This window comes from Schistocerca americana, chromosome 2 (assembly GCF_021461395.2).
Source record: "Schistocerca americana isolate TAMUIC-IGC-003095 chromosome 2, iqSchAmer2.1, whole genome shotgun sequence".
NCBI lineage: Eukaryota > Metazoa > Arthropoda > Insecta > Orthoptera > Acrididae > Schistocerca > Schistocerca americana.
Window position 1 is genome coordinate 169,849,411 of NC_060120.1, and position 21,944 is coordinate 169,871,354.

General features: G+C 44.1%; 1 protein-coding gene across 9 annotated transcripts in view; it reads left to right on the forward strand.

The window, feature by feature from the left end:
- LOC124589161 (protein Mpv17-like) overlaps positions 1 to 20,120 on the forward strand; it is a 311,532-nt gene extending 291,412 nt beyond the window's left edge. For 7 of the 9 annotated variants that reach the window (XM_047131541.1, XM_047131533.1, XM_047131538.1 and 4 more), the window contains one exon: positions 19,305 to 20,120. The gene's annotated coding sequence lies outside the window, so the exon portion shown is untranslated. The remainder of the gene's footprint in view (positions 1 to 19,304) is intronic. The other 2 variants (XM_047131534.1, XM_047131535.1) reach the window with 2 other exon arrangements.
- The last annotated feature ends 1,824 nt before the right edge of the window (positions 20,121 to 21,944 follow it).

Consider the following 21,944-nt stretch of genomic DNA (forward strand, 5'->3'; position numbering starts at 1 on the left):
TTGAATTATACAAAATAAAAGCATCGTAACTTCGGAACGATTTGTTTAGGACATTCAAACTGCATGGTTGGCCATGGAATATGATGGGAATTGGTATGTTCATGTGCATGTGCCTTTTTGTTGTTAGCCATTTTCATTGGATGGATTTGTCAATAAGCAAAACTGGTGCATTTGGAACCTGAGAATACACATTTAGTGATCGAGAAGTCTCTTTACCCTCAACCAGTGACTGTGTGGTGCAATGTTCAGTCATGGAATAATTGGTGCAATATCCCTTGATGGCATGGTGTCTACCAAATGGCACGTGAAGGTCTTGGAAGATGATTTCATCCCCATTATCCAAAGTTACCCTGATTTTGGCAAGATGTGGTTCATACAAGACGGAGCTTGACCCCATTGAAGCAGGGGAGTGTTTGATGTCCTGGAGGAGCACTTTGGGGACCACATTCTGGCTCTGGGGTACCCAGAGGCCACTGGCATGGGCCTCGATTGGCCACCATATTCTCTGGATCTGAACACATGCGACTCCTTTTTGTGGGGCTATGTTAAAGACAAGGTGCACAGCAATAACCTCAAAACCATTTCTGTACTGAAAACAGCCATTCAGGAGGTCATTGAGAGCATCGATGGTCTCACACTTCAGCAGGTCATGCAGAATTTTGCTATTAGTCTTTGTCACGTTGTCACCAAGGATGACAGGCATAACAAAAATGTCATAACCTAAATCTGAATACCTGTAGCGACGTTTACATGTAAAATAAAGCATGTACATGCAGTAGTTTGTAACTACTTTATGTTGTTTTCATATAGTTGCAAATTGTCATTAAGAATTTTAATCTCATGTTTTATAAATGAAATTCAGGCAGTCAGTAGCTCAGTTGTTGATTCTTCTGAAGAACCAGCCACAATGTTCATTATGATGCCAGCGTCCATTGGTGACACGTCAAGAAGGTAACAAGTTACATATCTAGGTACCTCTCAACTTTTATAGTTTACTTCTTCAGTTATTCTTGATAGGATGAGTAGGACGTGCATGTGCCATGTGCAGACACAAGAAGAGCTGGCAACAGTTTGTGAATTGTTGACTGTGGTTTCGGCTATAGTCAGCCACTTTCAGGCTGCTGCTTCAGGGTGTACCATTGGTGGAAACTGTGGTGCATCACATGGGGCACCTCAGGTGTTGCATATTTCATCAATGGGCTCTGCTGCTAGCCACCTCCTAGTGTACCCAATGTGATGATATGCACTCCTTACAGGATGAGCACAGGATCTAATGTGTTTGCATTGCTCGAGGTGGAGGGACAGTATGGAGGCTTGGCATCTGGCCTTGCCTATTTACTCTGTGAGTGAACAGATGGCCATTCCTTCAGCAGGGTTTGAGTAGGCACACATGGGCAGGGGCTTGCTAGTTATTGGAGCACCAACGTTAGGAATATTATGGAGCCTGTTAGAAAGATAGCATTCAGGGCTGGAAAGAAAGCCAGTGTGTACTTGGTATGTCTGCTGGGGGCCTCATCTGAGATGTGGAGGTGACCTTGCCTGCATCTGTCAAGGTGTATGGAGGGTGCAGTCGACTACAAGTTGTGGCTCACATTGGCACCAGTGACACTTGTCACATGGGTTCTGAGCCCATTCTCAGTTCATACAGGCAGCTGTCAAAGGTGTTGAAGGCTGCTGGTCCCATGTACATTGTACAAGCAGGGCTTGCAATTGGCAGCATTGTTCCCAGAGTTCATGAGGGTACTCTGATTTGGAGTCAAGTGGAGTATGTCAGCCAAAGGTTTTGTTGACTCTGTTATAGTCTTGGCTGCAGATTTTTAGACCTGCTTTATTGGGTTGGGAACTGTGGAACTCTCTTGATAGGTCCGGTGTTAACTACACTAAGGATAGCAGAGTACTTGTGGAGTGCATGTGTCTTTCTTTTGCTGTTTTATAATCCGAACTAATTGAGACCAGACCTTGTTCAGAGATTTCAGATTTGTTCGGACTAGCCAGAATTACAGTGATGAGTTTCTAGAATGAAGTATACCAAGCAGATAAGTAGGTACACCATGGTAACAAATGAGAACAAGTGTGGAAACAATGGCACACTCTCACTCCCTGCCCTTGTTGTGCATTGTTGAGACCTATGCAGTGTCTCAGGTCAGTGCACTACCAGTTGGTTCACAAAGTGCTTGGTTATGTTAGTTATCGATCGCTGGCATGCGTAACAGTTGTATTGTATTCATTCAGGTGTAGCGGTGTACGTATTTTCATCATGAGTAAACAGAAACATACAATGTTAACTCTCAAAGAAAAACTGAATGCTTTGAAGCAGATCGACAATGGTGAGAATGTATCTAAACTGGCAACAGAACTGGGTGTTGTTAAAGCAACCATTTGCGATTAGACGAAGAACCAAGTGAAGCTTGAATGGTCCTGCACAACGTATTTGAGAAAAAACACTCAAAATTCAGCAGACTTTGAAACAGTTCCAGTACGATGAAGTGGATGAAGGTTTTTTTACCTTTGGTTTACACAGGAAAGAGAAAGGGGAACTCCTTTGAGTGGAGTACTGGTTCAGGAGAAGGCTGTTTACCTGAACAAGTTAATGAATGGTGATGAGTTCTTTCGTGCGAATATGCGTTGGTTGGACAGATTCAAAAAACGTCGTGGAATCTGTCAGCTAACAATTACTGGAGAGAAGCTTTCTTCTGACTGTGATGCAGTGAAGGAATACTTGGGTGAGTTTGAAAAAATAAGAGTTGTTGTTGTTGTTGTTGTTGTTGTTGTGGTCTTCAGTCCTGAGACTGGTTTGATGCAGCTCTTCATGCTTCTCTATCCTGTGCAAGCTTCTTCATCTCCCAGTACTTACTGCAACCTACACCCTTCTGAATCTGCTTAGTGTATTAATCTCTTTGTTATAACCTTTAATCACCAATAATTGCGTGGATATTCAAACACACTCACTTAGAAACAATAGCTGGTTACATGATAACAATTCAGTATATCTCTTTCGACTGCCGTGCCGTGACATGCGGCCGGCACTGTTCATAGCTAGGTGGCGCTCCCGCGCTCAGCCGAGTTGCAGAGCACGTCAATCGCCGTTTGCGCGTACCGTCGTGGCGGCACTGTTAAATGTCGTGGCACTGTCAGAACACTTTTCCCCCCTTGAAAAAAAAAAAAAAAAAAAACACTCACTTCCTTGGAGACATGGACAGTGCGGAGACATCCATGGCCTCTTGTGAGGCCCCGAGAAGATCCTGCGGAGAGACACGAGAGTATGGTCGAAAATGTCCAGGACGGAAGCTCGTGCGTGGAACGTGCCTCCTGGACGAGATGATGGGTGAATACTCTGGAGCAGCATCCATAGGTGTCGTGGACCTGGGGGTGTGCTCCAGCGAGATGGGTCCCAGTGAAGGCGGCGCCGCAACTGGTGCCGGTTCCGGCGTACTCGGAAATGGTAGCGACGTCGGCTGCATCAACACGTACGGTAGATCGGCAGCAGCAACAGTACTGGCTTCTCGGGCTGGTGGAGGCGAAGGAACGGGCGGTGGCACCGGCGTAGCCACCACTCGTGGGCGCATCTGGTCGTAATGGCGAACAACCATGCCATCGTCCGTACGTATTTCACAAAGCCGGCGGCCACGAAGAGCCCTGACCACCCCTGGAATCCAGTTAGGGCGAGATCCATACCATTGTGCCCACATGTCGGCGCCCACCGAGTATTATCCCGCAGTAGGGGACACAGCACAAGGCCTGACAGGGTGAAGCAGGTGCAGTAGAGTGCGCGGTTGGTGGCCATGCAAGAGTTCAGCAGGGCTGTGATCACCCAGAGGCGTGAAGCGATAAGAACTCAGAAATTGCAGCAGAGCGTCTTCTGTGGAAAAATCACTAAGGAATTTTTTCATCTGGCTTTTGAAAGTGTGGACAAGGCGCTCGACCTCCCCAATCGATTGCGGATAGAAGGGTGGTGCTGTAACATGATGAATCCGTTGTCCAGTACAAAAATCACGGAAGGCCTGCAAAGAGAACTGAGGGCTATTGTCCGTGACGATCGTGGATGGAAGACCTTCTATCGCAAAGATTTTGGACAAAGCCAGCGTCGTCGTCGCAGTGGTGGGTGACGGACATCGAACAACAAACGGAAACTTTGAGAAGGCGTCAATCAACAGTAGCCAATAAGTACCGAGGAAGGGGCTGGCAAAGTCAGCGTGCACTCGTTCCCATGGCTGCACCGGATCAGGCCATGGAGAGGGCATTGTACGAGGTGCAGCCAGTTGTTGAGCACACTGACCATACGCAGCAACCATGTGGCCGATGTCCGAATCAATACCGGGCCAATAAATGTGCCTGCGGGCCAGGGACTTTGTCCGAGAAATCCCCCAATGGCCTTCATGCAACAGTTTGAGAACATCTTTGCGAAGAGAGGCTGGCACCATGACCCGTGGAGATGCACCATCCGTGGCCAGAAGAACAACACCATCACGAACAGACAGACGAAGGCGCAAGGCATGGTAGTTGCGAAGGGGATCAGATGCCCGGCCCTTGGTCCTGTTGGGCCAACCCCGTTGAACAAAACCAATCACCTGACGCAGGACCGGGTCCCGCGCAGTAGCCGACGCAACCTGCGAACCTGTAAGTGGAAAACCCTCAGCCGCACGACGTTCTTCCTCATCAATGTGGAAACAGAGTAGTTCATCATGATCGAAAACCGGGGCGGGGCCCATCGGCAATTGCGACAATGCATCAACGTTGGTGTGCTTGGCCGTAGGGCGATAGTGAATCTCATAGTGAAAATGAGACAAGTATATGGCCCAATGTTGCAGGTGGTAAGCTGCCTTATCCGGAAGTGACGCCGATAGGCTGAACAGAGAGACCAGCGGCTTGTGGTCGGTGATGAGGTGAAACTTAGAACCATACAAAAAAACGCTGAACTTTTTTAGAGCATAAATGATAGCGAGCGCCTCCTTTTTGATTTGAGAGTAACGCCGTTGCGCATCGTTGAGGGTCTTGGAAGCATAAGCGATGGGTCGTTTCGACCCATCCTCATACCTATTGGCGAGAACAGCCCCTAGGCCATACTGTGACGTGTCAGTCACCAGAACCAGGTGCTGACCCGGACGGAATGTGGCAAGACAAGGCGCCAACTGCAAATGAGCCTTCAGGCGGACAAAAGCCTGCTCACACTTATCGGACCAACAGAAAGGGACGTTTTTTCGTAACAGATGATGCAGAGGATGAGCTACCGCCGCAGCGGATGGAATGAATTTGTGATAATAAGCAATCTTGCCTAGAAATGCCTGAAGTTCTTTGACCGTAGACAGCCGGGGTAGAGCGTTAATGGCCGCAACGTGCTGACGTAGAGGACGTATACCCTCACGGGACAAGTGGAAACCAAGATACACAATGGAGGGTTGGAAGAACTGTGACTTGTCCAGATTGCACTTCAACCCAGCAGAATGCAAAACCCGAAACAGTGAACGCAAATTGCGAAGGTGCTCCTCAGTGGAGACCCCTGTGACAACAATGTCATCCAGATAGTTTATGCAGCCGGGAACAGAAGCCGTGAGCTGTTCCAAAAACCGCTGAAAAATGGCCGGTGCACTAGCGACACCAAATGGTAACCGCTGGTACTAATACAACCCACAAGGAGTGTTGATGACGAGAAAATCCTTGGAAGAAGCACCCAACGGCAACTGATGGTACGCCTCCGATAAGTCAAGTTTGGAAAAGAACTGACCCCCAGCGAGCTTGGTAAATAACTCCTCAGAACGGGGGAGAGGATAAGTGTCAATGAGGCTCTGAGCGTTGACGGTGGCTTTAAAATCGCCACACAATCTTAGACTCCCGTTTGGTTTAGAAACCACCACAATTGGCGATGCCCATTCGCTGGAGGTAACAGGAAGGAGAATCCCTGAAGCTGTTAACCTGTCTATCTCAGCCTTGACAGGTGTTCGCAACGCCACCGGAATAGGGCGTGCCCGGAAAAACTTAGGGCGAGCTGTAGGTTTAAGAGTAGTGTGGGCTTCAAAATCCTTGGCATGACCCAGACCAGCAGAGAACACGGATGAAAATTCAGAACACAATCCATCCATCTCAGATATGAGGTGCACATCATCATCAATGGAGAACCCGAACAACTGGAAAGCATCATAACCGAACAGGTTTTCAGTGCCCGCATGATCCACGACATAAAACATGAGGCGCCTAATAACAGACTTGTAGGCAGTGGAAGCATCAAACTGGCCAATGATAGGAATTTTCTGTTTATTATAAGTTCTCAGATTTCACATAACTGGAGACAAGGGAGGGGAGCCCAACTCCAAATACGTGGAAGAATTAATGAGAGTTACTGCAGAGCCAGTGTCCACTTGCATGCGAATGTCTCTATCCAGAACACAAACAGTAACAAACAACTTATTTCCAGAATGAGATTTTCACTCTGCAGCGGAGTGTGCGCTGATATGAAACTTCCTGGCAGATTAAAACTGTGTGCCCGACCGAGACTCGAACTCGGGACCTTTGCCTTTCGCGGGCAAGTGCTCTACCAACTGAGCTACCGAAGCACGACTCACGCCCGGTACTCACAGCTTTACTTCTGCCAGTACCTCGTCTCCTACCTTCCAAACTTTACAGAAGCTCTCCTGCGAACCTTGCAGAACTACTGCAGGTACGGCAGAAGTAAAGCTGTGAGTACCGGGCGTGAGTCGTGCTTCGGTAGCTCAGGTGGTAGAGCACTTGCCCGCGAAAGGCAAAGGTCCCGAGTTCGAGTCTCGGTCGGGCACAAAGTTTTAATCTGCCAGGAAGTTTCAACAACTTATTTGTTTGAGAAAGCACACAGTTAACATCCATGTCCGATGCCTCGTCCTCGTCGACAGGAACTTTAGGGGACTGACACACAGAAGCAATGTGGCCTTTTTTCCTACATGAATTACACGTGGCCCAACGTTTTGGACACGCGGCCCTGTCATGCTGTACGAAAAAACTTGGACAAGAAGGAAGTGCGGAACAAACCTGCTTCTGTGGTTGCTGTTTTCGCTGCGAGTGTTGCTGCCCAACGCGACATTGTTTACGCGAGTGAACCGCCGCCACATCTTCGTTCTCCTGTGAAACAGGCAAATTGTCCATGTCGAAAGTTGACTGTACAGCGCCTACATCACACCACGTGTCTATTTGTGTGCCAGCAGCGTGAGACACTTCAAAGAATTGAGTGATGCTTAGAACTTCCGACAACGACGGGTTTGGCAGCTGTAGGGCACGTTGCCGAACTTCTTTATCAGGAGCATGCCATAGAATAGCATCCCTAACCATTGAATCAGCATAAGACTCATGATGAGTGTCCGTGACAAACTGACATTTCCTACTCAGACCGTGTAGTTCCGCCGTCCAAGCCCGGTAAGATTGATGGGACTGTATATGACACCGGTAGAACGCCACGCGGGCGGCAACGACGTGGGTGTTTTTGCGGTAATAGTTAGATAATAAGTCACACATTTCTTGGAAGGGCAGGGAGGCAGGTTCCCGCAGAGGGGCTAACTGAGATAGCAGCTGATAGATCCGTGGGGAAATCCAAGATAGAAATAACGACTTGCACATAGGAGCGTCGACAACGCCGAAAGCCAAGAAGTGTTGCCGCAAATGCTTCTCATAATCCTCCCAGTCTTCAGCGGCCTCGTCGTAAGGAGGGAATGGAGGCGGAGAAGAGGAAGACAGACGATGAGTAAGCGACGTCGACAACGCCTGAATAGCAGCCGTCAGCTGTGTTTGTTGTTCAATGAGCACTTGCGTAAGCTGTTCCATGTCCGCCCCGTCATGAACACACAAATCCACAACACAGTGAAAATATCCCATCCTCGTCGGCAAAAAGTGTTATAACCTTTAATCACCAATAATTGTGTGGATATTCAAACACACTCACTTAGAAACAATAGCTGGTTACATGATAACAACTCAGTATCTCTCATTCGACTGCCATGCCGTGACATGCGGCTGGCGCTGTTCGTAGCTAGGTGGCGCTCCCGCGCTCAGCCAATTTGCGCAGCCCCTCCATCGCCGTTTGCGCGTACTGTCGTGGCGGCACTGTCACAACACTCTTGGTCTCCCTCTATGACTTCTACCCTCCATGCTGCCCTCCAGTGCTAAATTTGTGATCCCTTGATGCTTCAGAACATGTGCTACCAGCCGGCCCCTTCTTCTTGTCAAGTTGTGCCACAAACTCCTCTTCTCCCCAATTCTATTCAATACCATTAGTTATGTGATCCACCCATCTAATCTTCAGCATTGTTCTGTAGCACCACATTTCGAAAGCTTCTATTCTCATCTTGTCTAAACTATTTATTGTCCACATTTCACTTCCATACATGGCTACACTCCATACAAATACTTTCAGAAACGACTTCCTGACACTTAAATCTATACTTGATGTTAACAAATTTCTCTTCTTCAGAAATGCTTTCCTTGCCATTGCTAGTCTACATTTTATATCCTCTCTACTTCGACTATCATAAGTTATTTTGCTCCCCATATTCCAGTTAACATTATCAAAAGCTTTCTCTAAGTCTACAAATGCTAGAAATGTGGGTTTGCCTTTCCTTAATCTTTCTTCTAAGATAAGTCGTAAGGTCAGTATTGCTTCACATGTTCCAATATTTCTACAGAATACAAACTGATCTTCCCCGAGGTCAGCTTCTACCAGTTTTTCCATTCGTCTGTGAAGAATTCGCGTTAGTATTTTGCAGCTGTGACTTATTAAACTGATAGTTCAGTAATTTTCACATCTGTCAACACCTGCTTTCTTTGGGATTGGAATTATTATATTCTTCTTGAAGTCTGAGGGTATTTCGCCTGTCTCATACATCTTGCTCACCAGATGGTAGAGTTTTGTCAGGACAGGCTCTCCCAAGGCCGTCAGTAGTTCTAATGGAATGTTGTCTACTCCCGGGGCCTTGTTTTGACTCAGGTCTTTCAGTACTCTGTCAAACTCTTCATGCAGTATCGTATCTCCCATTTCATCTTCATCTACATCCTCTTCCATTTTCATAATATTGTCCTCAAGTACATCGCCCTTGTATAGACCCTCTACATACTCCTTCCACCTTTCTGCTTTCTCTTCTTTGCTTAGAACTGGGTTTACATCTGAGCTCTTGATATTCATAGAAGTGGTTCTCTTTTCTCTAAACATCTCTTTAATTTTCCTGTAGGCAGTATCTATCTTAATCCTAGTGAGATAAGCCTCTACATCCTTATATTTGTCCTCTAGCCATCCCTGCTTAGCCATTTTGCACTTCCTGTCGATCTCATTTTTGAGACGTTTGTATTCCTTTTTTCCTGCTTCATTTACTGCATTTTTATATTTTCTCCTTTCATCAATTAAATTCAATATTTCTTCTGTTGCCCAAGGATTTCTAATAGCCCTCGTCTTTTTACCTACTTTATCCTCTGCTGCCTTCACTGCTTCATCCCTCAGAGCTATCCATTCTTCTTCTACTGTATTTGTTTCCCCTATTCCTGTCAGTTGTTCCCTTATGCTCTCCCTGAAACTCTGTACAACCTCTGGTTTAGTCAGTTTATCCAGGTCCCATCTCCTTAAATTCCCACGTTTTTGCAGTTTTAGTCTAAAGTTCATAACAAATAGATTGTGGTCAGAGTCCACATCTGCCCCTGGAAATGTATTACAATTTAAAACCTGGTTTCTAAATCTCTGTCTTACCATTATATAATCTATCTGATACCTTCTAGTATCTCCAGGATTCTTTCATGTATACAACCATCTTTTATGATTCTTGAACCAAACGCTAGCTATGATTAAATTATGCTATGTGCAAAATTCTACCAGGCAGCTTCCTCTTTCATTCCTTAATCCCATTCCCTATTCGCCTTCTACGTTTCCTTCTCTTCATTTTCCTACTCTCGAATTCCAGTCACCCATGACTATTAAATTTTCGGCTCTCTTCAGTACCTAAATAATTTTTTTTATCTCATCATACATTTCATCAATTTCTTCATCATCTGCAGAGCTAGCTGGCATATAAACTTGTACTACTGTAGTTGGCTTGGGCTTCGTGTCTATTAGCCACAATAATGCGTTCACTATGCTGTTTGTAGAAGCTTACCCGCACTCCTATTTTTTTTTATTCATTATTAAACCTACTCCTGCATTACCCCTATTTGATTTTGTATTTATAACCCTGTATTCAAATGGCTCTGAGCACTATGGGACTTAACATCTGTGGTCATCAGTCCCCTAGAACTTAGAACTGCTTAAACCTAACTAACCTAAGGGCATCACACACACCCATGCCCGAGGCAGGATTCGAACCTGCAAACCCTGTATTCTACATCTACATCTACATCTACATCTATACTCCGCAAGCCACCTTACGGTGTGTGGCGGAGGGTACTTATTGTACCACTATCTGATCCCCCCTTCCCTGTTCCATTCACGAATTGTGCGTGGGAAGAACGACTGCTTGTAAGTCTCCGTATTTGCTCTAATTTCTCGGATCTTTTCGTTGTGATCATTACACGAGATATATGTGGGCGGTAGTAATATGTTGCCCATCTCTTCCCGGAATGTGCTCTCTCGTAATTTCGATAATAAACCTCTCCGTATTGCGTAACGCCTTTCTTGAAGTGTCCGCCACTGGAGCTTGTTCAGCATCTCCGTAACGCTCTCGCGCTGACTAAATGTCCCCATGACGAATCGCGCTGCTTTTCGCTGGATCATGTCTATCTCTTCTATTAATCCAACCTGGTAAGGGTCCCATACTGACCAAAAGTCTCGTTCCTCCTGTCACCGAACTTCACTAATTCCCACTATATCTAACTTTAACCTATCCATTTCCCTTTTTAAATTTTCTAACCTACCTGCCCGATTAAGGGATCTGACATTCCACACTCTGATCCGTAGAACGCCAGGTTTCTTTCTCCTGATAACGACGTCCTGTTGAGTAGTCCCCGCCCGGAGATCCGAATGGGGGACTATTTTACCTCCAGAATTTTTTTACCCAAGAGTATGCCATCATCATTTAACCATACAGTAAAGCTGCGTGCCCTCGGGAAAAATTACGGCTGTAGTTTCCCCTTGCTTTCAGCCGTTCGCAGCACAGCAAGGCCATTTTGGTTAGTGTTACAAGGCCAGATCAGTCAATCATCCAGACTGTTGCCCCTGCAACTACTGAAAAGGCTGCTGCCCCTCTTCAGGAACCACTCGTTTGTCTGGCCTCTTAACAAATATCCCTCCATTGTGGTTGCACCTACGGTACGGCCATCTGTATCGCTGAGGCATGCAAGCCTCCACACCAACGGCAACGTGCATGTTTCTCCCCAAGAAATTTATAACGCTGACAAGACTGCCCTTTATTTTAGGGCATTGCAACAAAAAGCGTGGCATCGAAAGCAGAAGATCATGCTCCTGGTTTTAAAATGTGTAGCAACGCTGCTGGTAATCACAAGCTGCCTTTAATGCTGATTGGAAAATCTGCTAGGCCCAGAGCTTTTAAAAACTGCAACATAAAGTCCCTGCCCATATATTATCGCTACCAGAAAAAAAATCATGGATGGATGGTAAGCTGTTCAAAGAATGGTTTCACGGCTAGTTTGTTCCCTATGTTCGACAGCTGCTAAGGAAAATCATTTGTCTCCCCATGCATTAGTTTTGATTGATAATGCACCATCTCACCCCAGCATTGAGGAATTATGTGATGGAGAAATTGCCAGGAAGTTTTTGCCTCCAAATGTCACACCACTTGTACAGCCGATGGACCAGGGCATACTGGAAACATTAAAACTGATTTACAGAAAACAATTTTTAAGAATGCTGATCCAAGATGATAGCATTCCTTTAGTGGACAAAATAAAAAAGACCAATGCGAAGGATGTTGTTTATGGGAATGAAATTTTCACTGTACAGCAGAGTGTGCTCTGATATGAAACTTCCTGGCTTATTAAAAATGTGTGCCGGACCGAGACTCGAACTTGGGACCTTTGCCTTTCGCGGGAAAGTGCTCTACCAACTGAGCTACCCATGGACAACTCACACCCCATCCTCACAGCTTTAATTCTGCCAGTACTTTGTCTCCTACCTTCCAAACTTCACAGAAGCTCTCCTGCGAACTTGCCCGCGAAAGGCAAAGGTCCCGAGTTCGAGTCTCGGTCCGGCACACAGTTTTAATCTGCCAGGAAGTTTCATGTTGCTTATGGGGCTGCTGAGGTATGGCAGAATATTTCAGAAAATACTCTGAGAAAATCGTGGAGAAAACTGTGGATGTTTCTTGAATTTCAAGACAGCCTAGTTGAAAATGAAGAGGAAAATCTACTACAAATGATACAGACAATCCCCGGATGTGAAGTAGCTAGTGAAGGAGATGTAGATGAGTGGATTGCAGTGGATGGGACATGTGTGGAGAACCTTACTGATGCTGATTTAATTGCTGCTGTGAGTTAAGACCAGGAAGAAGTGGACTGCTGTGACAGAAGAGACAGTGTGCCTGAAAGTGACAAAGGAAAGCTGGTGCCACACAGTGATGCAGCAGATGTCCTTGACATTGCACTACGTTATTTGGAGCAACAGCCCACTGCTACACTGATATTTATGAGACGATGGCACAACTACGCTTTGTATAACAGACTGTCTTCATTATGCTAGAAAACAATGACTGAGTTTTTGTCATCTAAAAAGTAGGGATAAAATGCCCACTGTATTTTAGTAAGTTTGACAGCTGTTATTTCATTGTTATGCATTGTTTAAAACTAATGTGTTCTTGCCATTTTTTCCAATACATGTTTACTGTACTGTGTAAATTAAAATAGTGTATATGTACAGCAATTTACTGCACAGTTTTCCATACTTGGACTAACATTTTTCATGTTCCTATTAACCGAACGTTTGGATTACCGGGGTTCAGATTAGCGGGACTCTGCTGTACTGTGATGAACACTCAGCAGTCAATATGCAGATAGGGACATCAGACCATGTTCAGAGTAAAGACACTTTGACTGTCAAAATTTTATCAGTAAATTGTCAAAATTTCATAACAAAGTTCCCAAATTTACTGCCCTTCAGGAAAGGTCTCAATCTCATACTATTCTTGGGATGCAGAACTAGCTAAAACCCAAAGTAGGAAGTCTGAGATATTTAGTTAGTCATGGAATGTCAAGAACACAATACATGGTCATTGGTCCCAGGTTATGTTTTCGGACGAGTCCAGGTACAGTCTGAACAGTGATTCTCATCGGGTTTTCATCTGGCATGAACTAGGACCAAGATACCAACCCCTTAATGTCCTTGAAAGGGACCTGTATGGATGTCTTGATTTGATGGTGTGGGGTGGGATTATGATTGGTGCATGTACACCCCTGTATGTCTTTGACAGAGGAACTGGAATAGGTCAGGTATATCGAGACGTCATTTTGCACCAGTATGTCTGCCTTTTCAGGGGTATAGTGGGTCCCACCTTCCTCCTGATGGGCGATAACACATGGCCCCACCGAGCTGCCATCGTGGAGGAATACCTTGAAACAGAAGATATCAGGCAAATGGAGTGACCTGCCTGTTCTCCAGACCTAAAACCCATTGAGCACATCTGGGATTCTCTCAGCCAACATATCGCTGCATGTCTTCAAACCCCCCATGACACTTCAGAAGCTCCGACAGGCACTGGTGCAAGAATGGGAGGCTATACCCCAGCAGCTGCTCGACCACTTGATCCAGAGTATGCCAACCCATTGTACGGCCTGTGTACGTGTGTTTGGTGATCATATCCCATATTGATGTAGGGGTACATGCACAGGAAACAGTGGCGTTTTGTAGCACATGTGTTTTGGGACAGTTTTTTCAACTTTGCACCAATACCACAGATCTGTGTCGTGTGTGTTCCCTATGTGCCTAAGCTATTAGCACCAGTTTTGTGTAGTGCCACGTTGTGTGGCACCACATTCTGCAATTATCCATAATTTATGAGCATGAGTGTAGATGGTTATGACCAAAATGGTGTTTTTTATTGTTGCAAATACTAAACATTTTGACAAACTACCTGTTGGCTTCTGCCTTGGATTCTTCAGCCGACATTCATCTCATGATTTTACTGACATTTCGCCAACATGAGTGGCTGGCCTTGTCAAAGCATAACCCTCCATTGCCGGTGGTGAACAGGAGCCGAGCTCACGGCCGCAGACTATATGTACCTGGCGCGCCATCGTCCGAGGGCTTCTCCACAGTCATTTCCGGTGCGGTTCGCCTCTTGCTACCTCCGACGGTCATTCACTGCAGCATGGGAAGCCCGGATCTGTTTACCTTAAGGCTTTCCTCTTTCTTGTTGAAGCTGTTTGCGTGTTTTTGTTTTTCTATAGCTTCTCTGAACAAGCGGGTGTAATAGTGCTTCTCTACAGCCAGAACTTCCATGTTGGCAAATTTTATTACGTGGTCAGTCTCACTCAATGCGTGCTCTGCCACGGCCAATTTCTCCACCTACCCCAACCTGCAATGTTGCTTATGTTCTTTGATCCTGGTGTTGATTGATCGTCCAGTCATTCCAACATGAACTTTTCCGCATGTACATGGTATATGGTATATTCCCGACAATTCAAGTGAGTCCCTTTTCTCCTTTGCCCATCTAAGACACTCTTTGATCTTCCTTGTCAGTTTGAAAATAGTCTTTACGCTGTGTTTGCACAATATAGGGCCGATACTGCCTGTCACTCTGGGAATAGTGGAGTACCCATTGCTCCTCATAACCCTTTCCAGGTGTTGCATTTCGCGTCTGAGGTGTTGCGGCTCACATATTCGTCCTGCTCGCGTTACGAGTGTATTAATCGTGCCTCCTTTCTGCCTCAGGTGGTGGTTTGATAGTTGGTGCAGGCATTGATCCATGTGTGTTGGTTTTCGATACACACTGTGTCCCAGGTTTTCACCATCCCTTGTGACCAGCACATCTAGGAATGGCAATTTTTTGTCCTTTTCTTCTTCCATGGTAAATTTTATGTTGGTGCGGAGGCTGTTCAAGTGTCTTAGGAAGTCACCTAGCTGTTCTTCACCATGACTTCACACAACGAAAGTATCATCGTCGTGTCTGTAAAACACCTCAGGTTTGCAAGTTGCCAAGTTCAGTGCCTGTGCTTCAAAATATTCCATGAAGAAGCATAAACTGGCAAAACACTTGGCCTCTCTGGTCCAGCCCCAATTCGGGAAGACTGACACATACATAAAGGACTCAGGTCACTTCTTTGAGAAGCTGAAGAAACTGAAACTTGCACTAAAAGACATCCTGGTCAGCTCTGATGTTGTTTCTTTGTTTACGAAAGTGCCACTCAGTGACGAGCTGGAGCACATTGGTTCCATTTTACCACAAGACATCACAAAGCTCTTCCATGCATGTCTCACCATGAGCTATGTCACATGGAATGGCAAATTCTACGAACAGCTGGAAGGCGTTGCCATGGGTAGTCATCTTAGTCCAGTGGTGGCCAACTTCTTCATGGAGTATTTCGAAGCACAGGTACTGAACTTGGCAACTTGCAAACCTAAGGTGTGGTACAGATACATTGATGATACTTTCATTATGTGGAGCCATGGTGAAGAACAGCTCGGTGACTTCCTAAGACACTTGAACAGCCTCCACACCAACATAAAATTTACCATGGAAGTACAAAAGGACAAAAAACTGCCATATCTAGATGTGTGGTCACAAGGGATAGTGAAAACCTGGGACACAGCGTGTATTGAAAACCGACGGACACGGATTTATACCTGCACAAACTGTCAAACCACCACCCAAGTCAGAAAAGAGACATGATTGATATGCTTGTAATGTGAGCAGGATGAATATGTGAGCCGTAACATCTCAGCTGCAAAATGCAACACCTGGAAAGGGTTCTGAGGAGCGATGGGTACTCCACAAATCATATTAGAAGTGTAACAGAGCCAAACAATTGGCAAAGTAAGGAATCAGAAAAATAAATGTCGAGTATGGCCTTTCTGCCATACATTTCCAGAGTGACAGACAGAATTGGCCGTATACTGCGCAAACACAGTGTAAAGACTATTTTCAAACTGACAAGGAAGATCAAAGAGTGTCTTAGATGGGCAAAGGAGAAAAGGGACTCACTTGAAATGTCAGGAATATACCATATACCATGTACATGCAGAAAAGTTTATGTTGGAGTGATTGGACAATCAATCAATACCAGGATCAAAGAATATAAGCAACATTGCAGGTTGGGCAGGTGGAGAAATTGGCCGTGGCAGAGCACACACTGAGTGAGACCAACCACGTAATAAAATTTGCCAACATGGAAGTTCTGGCTGTAGAGAAGCACTATCACACCTGCTTGTTCAGAGAAGCTGTAGAAATACAAAAATATGTGATTAGCTTCAACAAGAAAGAAGAAAGTCTTATGGTAAACGGATCCTGGCTTCCCATACTGTAGTGAACAACCATCTCAGGTAGCAAGACGAGAACCACACCAGAAATGACCGCGAAGAAGCCCTCAGACGTTTGCGCACCAGGTACATATAGTCTGTGGCCGTGAGCTCGGCTCCAGTTCGCCACCTGCAATCGAGGGTGAAGCTTTGACAATGTGAGCCACTCATGTTGGTGAAATGTCAGTAAAATGATCGGATGAATGTTGGCCAAAGAACCTGAGACAGAAGCCAATAGGCAGTTTGTCAACATGTGGCCACGAAAGCCTTAACAAATTTTTACTAAAAATTTTGTTGTTGTTGCAAGTGCTATATCTTTAGGTAGTAGTTTTTTCTGTTCTTAACTTTTGTTGTTGCCAGCCCCATATATGTGTGGGAACACAATGTAATATTTCTGGGTTTCAGTAAACCAGTAAACAAAATCTTACTTTGAAATACCCCTTCAAGATATGTTGAGAGACTGAGGATTATACATAAGCAGCATGATTTGGTCTACAGCTGGAGATGTAATACCCTCTACTGAACTACACCGAAACTAGGTTTAGTGTTACATCCATTACACAAGTGGCTACGCTTAGTGATTTATTGTGGTAAGAACTGTAGTGTATGCATTAAATGTTTGTGGTAAGCCATTTAATGAAAGTGTTAGTGGAAAAAAATATAAAATTTATTGTTTCAATGCACTTGAAAAACCTTTCACTAGGATCTGTGGAAGAAATATTTGCACATCAGCGTGTTATGTAATTTTTTACTAACATATTCCATATCCTCAAGGCTCTTCTCGCTGTGAGTCTGCGGAATGGATGGTATAATCTAATAATATCTAGTCTAAGAGTGTTGTTCATGTTAGAGATGTTACTATTCCTTAGAGGACACTGCAGCTTTTTTTTCCTGCATTTGGTGGATTTTTCCCTGACTTTACTCTGATAATTGTGACACACCTCACTAGTCATTTGGAAGTTGTATAGGAACCACATTTTCCTTAATTTCACAACTCTTAAAAAAAAGTTTCAAACCGTAAACAGTGATGAGCCAAAACATTGTGACTACAGCCCACTGTGAGATTGAATGCTGTCTGATGGCATTGCAGGGACATGACACGGAAAGGAAAATATTTAAGTGGAGCAGAGAAGAATGGGTTATCATTCTACAAGTGGGGAAATCCCTCTGATATATAAGTAACTTTTACAAAGGTGAATCAGTGGAAGACCCAGGATGGAATGTAACAGGATTAGGAAAATGATAGTTGCTACTCGCCATATAGTGGAAATGCTGAGTTGCAGATAAGCACAACTAAAAGACTGTCACAAAATGAAGTTTCGGGCAACAAAGTCTTTGTCAAAAATAGACAATAGACAACACAAACACACACAAACACACACACACACACACACACACACACACACACAATGCCTAACAAAGGTTGATGCCAGGAAGGTTACAGGAACATGGGATATATTGCAGGGAGAGTTCCCATCTATGCAATTCAGAAAAGCTGGTCTTGATGGGAAGGATCCAGATGGCCCAGGCTGTGAAGCAGTCATTGACATGAAGAATGTCGTGGTGGGTGGTGCGCTCAGCAACAGGGTGGTCCAGTTGTTTCTTGGCCACATTTTTTTTGGTGACCATTCGTGTGGACAGACAGCTTGTTGGTTGTCAAGCCCATGTAGCATGCAGCACAGTGGTGTAGAGTTGATGACTGGTTTCACAGGTAGTCCTGCCTTTGATGGGACAGGTGGTGTATGTGACTGGACTGGAGCAGGTTGTGGTAGGATGATGTATGGGACAGATCTTGCATGTAGGTCTGTTGCAGGGATATGAGCTGTGGGGGCAAGAGGTTGGGAGCAGGGATTATGCAGGGTTGAACGAGGATATTGTGTAGGTTCGATGGATGGGAGAATACTACTATGGAAGGGGAGGGAAGAATAGTGAGTAGGAGATTTCTCATTTCAGGGTGCGACGAGAGGTAGTCGAAACCCTGGCAGAGTATGTAATTCAGTTGCTCCAGCCCTGGGTGATACTGAGTCACAAGAGGAATGCTCCTCTGTGGCTGGACAGTGGGACTCTGGGAGGTGATTGGTGAGTGGAAAGATAAGGTACAGGAGATCTGTTTTTGTATAAAGTTGGGAGGATAATTACAGCCTCTAAAGGCCGCAGCGAGACTCAGTGTATTTCAAGAGGGAGAGCTTGTTGCTGCAGATGTGACGGCCATGGGTGGCTAGGCTGTATGGAAGGGACTTCTTGGTATGGAATTGGTGGCAGCTGTCAAAGTGGAAGCTTTGCTGGTGATTGGTAGGTTTCATATGGATGTTGGAACTGATGTGGCCATTGTTGAGGTGCAGATTAACATTGAGGAAGGTGGCTTGTTGGGTTGAGCAGGATTAGATGAAGCAAATGGCGGAGAAGGTGTTGAGGTTCTGGAGGAATGTGGGTAGGGTGTCCTTACCCTGGATCTACTTTCACAAAGGTCAGATTTTTGTGGCCCAGCCCCTAGGAATGAGCATCTGGGAAGTGGTGAAGTTCATCAGCTGTTCACGTGCCACTAATATGCACAACTGTGGGAAGTAGTTTAAGAATGGTGAAACTACAAGTAGACAGTAATGTGTTGGACATTCACAGTTCATTATGAAACTTGGAGGTCAGAGACTTCCTTGCTCTGTAAAACAAGATTGGTGGCTGGTGCATGCACAACTGTTTTAGAGTACACCATTAATTCCACATTGATGAAAATAAGGCTCCACAACTGATTACACTAGATGTTCCCATGTTGATGTCAATTATGACTGTGGTGGGGATGGGATCATCAATATTGGACTGTAGGTCAGTGGAAATGAATTGCCTAGTTGGATAATCATGTTTCTTGTCACATCATGTTGAAGTTCACTTTTCATTTACTGTCTTTCAGGTGAGTAACTGCTTGAAACGTGCATTGTGTCACAGATGCAGGATGGAGGAGGGGGGAGGCAACACAACAACTGTGGATTACATGAACATTATTGCAGACCACGTGCACTCCTTCATGACTGAGGTCTTCTCCAATGGCAACGCCTTTCAGCATGATAACTGTCTGCGTCTCAAGGCCAGAATCATGCTATAGTGGTTTGAGGAGGGTAGTGAAAATTCAGATCGTGGCCACCACATTTATTTGGTCTGAAGCTGATGGAACACATCTGGGATGTTATTGGTTTCCAGCTCCACACCCACAAATGCCCAACCCCTCATTTACAGGAATTTTGTGACCTGTGTGTAGACTTCTGGTGACAAATATCTCTGGAAACATACCACAGACTTATTGAATCCATGTTGCAATGAATCACACTTGTGTTGCATTCCAAAGGTGAACCAACATGCATGGTCTTAATGTTTTGGCACATCACCATTGATGTGTCAGTGTGAAGTGCTTATAATATCTTCAGATGCAGATTGCAATAATGTTCCGTATTGAGCAATTGGATAAAAACGTACTTGATTAGAAGCAAAATGGATGTTTGATAACCCAACCCCTTATACACTCAGTAGCACGTTATGACTTACTCTTGTTCTAAAGAAATTATACTCATCTTAAATGTGATTCTATTTGAAATTTCAGATTATCTGTGTGAGTGTGGTATTCAAGCAGAAAGAAGCTACTGTTGCAAACTACTAGGGCTCTGTCCATAAGTGAGAAAGTGTCTGACAACTTGTACTTTTTGATACATTGCGAATAAACATTTTAAATCAATTTTCCTGATTTATTTTCTGCCAAACCCCTTGTTCATGTTAGTTAACTTTATCAACTAATAGCTTGGTAACTGCCCTGAAATAACATGAAAATCATCATAGGTGTACTGCACATCACTACAGAGCTATTATTTTGAGGAAACAGTTCTGTTTTAATCAGTTACACAACACACAAAATAATTTCCATATAGACTTTGCCTTCTTGTCTTATGTTGGGTTTAGTGTCTTCAACAAGGTTTCATAAGTCTAAGGAAGAAACTGGGAATCCATACAAACCCAAAAAGAAAATTGAAAACACAGATACTAGTGTCAGTTCCTGTAGGTTAACTGATAATTTCAATTACAGGATTGAAGATTGCTGTTGCTACATGACAAGTAACAATGTTCAATGTAAACACATTTCTTTTATTACAAGATGTAGATAACTTTCTTTCTTATTAAATGTATGCATGTTTACAGATAACTTCCTGTCTTATTTAACAAATGTGTAGTCTTGTAGATATATAAGCAAGTAGTGATAAACAGCTGCTATTCAGCATAACTGAGAAAGCTGCTTTTTTTGTTTGTTTGAAGTAATACCTTTCTTACATTTTTTACTAGCTTATATTTAGCATGAGTAAGTGCACACAGTTTATAGCAGTTTGGAACTGTTAATTATTAATTGAAATTCTAACAGCTTCTTCTCTGTTTCAATGTGTACATGGACTTCCCCAACTTTGTGAAGTTTCTCTATGATGTGATCTACGGAATGTGATGATTAAATAAATCTGATGTTTATAGTCTCTTGTGGCTACTGGAGCTCAGTCAGATCATCTTTTTCATTGTGTTTGTTGTCACCTGCATGTGAATAATCACTACAACATTCACTTGAGGGTGATGGGTCTTTGTAGACACATTTAAACCATCTGAGAATTTCTCCATAATGCCATCCCATTCTGAATTGTGTATAACTCAGCATCTTCTTATTACTATCCATTTTACATGGAAACTGACCATATGTGAAGATAAACATCAGCCTACAGTCTACAACAAAAACTGGAACAACTACTAATGATGTACAGTAGCAATATGGAACGTGTCAAATATGCTTAGAAATATGCAAGATGGAGATTGACTATTGACAATAAATTATCTCATCATTGGTGTCTGAGTTAAAACTGTATGTTCTGTAAGCCAGCTACAAGAAGACACCCAGGCTTCATTTTCCCACAACAAATAAGATTTCAGTGCTGCAGACAGACTACAAAGGAGATAGCAAATCAAACTCCATGATGATGGCATGAGACCTGAAGTGTGTTTTTATTTTGGAGCTGTCATTTGATCAAATACCTACATTGGTTTGCTGGAATTTGTAGTGTGTACAGAAAGTGCGTTTACAAGCATTTGACTTGGAATGGTTCCCACTCATATTTTATGCAGGGAAAACCTCGACAGTAGCAAGTATAGTGATTGTTAAAAGTTGCGAAAGGATTAAAATCCTCATTGGAATTACTGATTTAGAAACTTCAGCTAAGACAAGTGTCATTCAAATTGAGTGTAGTTTCCATTTCATTTAAGATGTGATCTGCCTTTTTCAAGGAGAGGTAAGCAGCAGATGGTAATTTGTGTATTGAGGGCTGGACTGCAGCAGACTAGTGCCCAAGATTATGAGATGATTCCTGTGCTGTTAAGTGATGGTGATGTGACTTTGTTTTCTGAACTGTTAATGTTAAGTCTGTACTTGTGAGGGATATGATTTCATCAAAGCAGTTCAGTTATTTTATATAGGACACTGTTAGCAGATATTTCTATCACTTATTTGAAGAATATAGAAAAAATATGACTC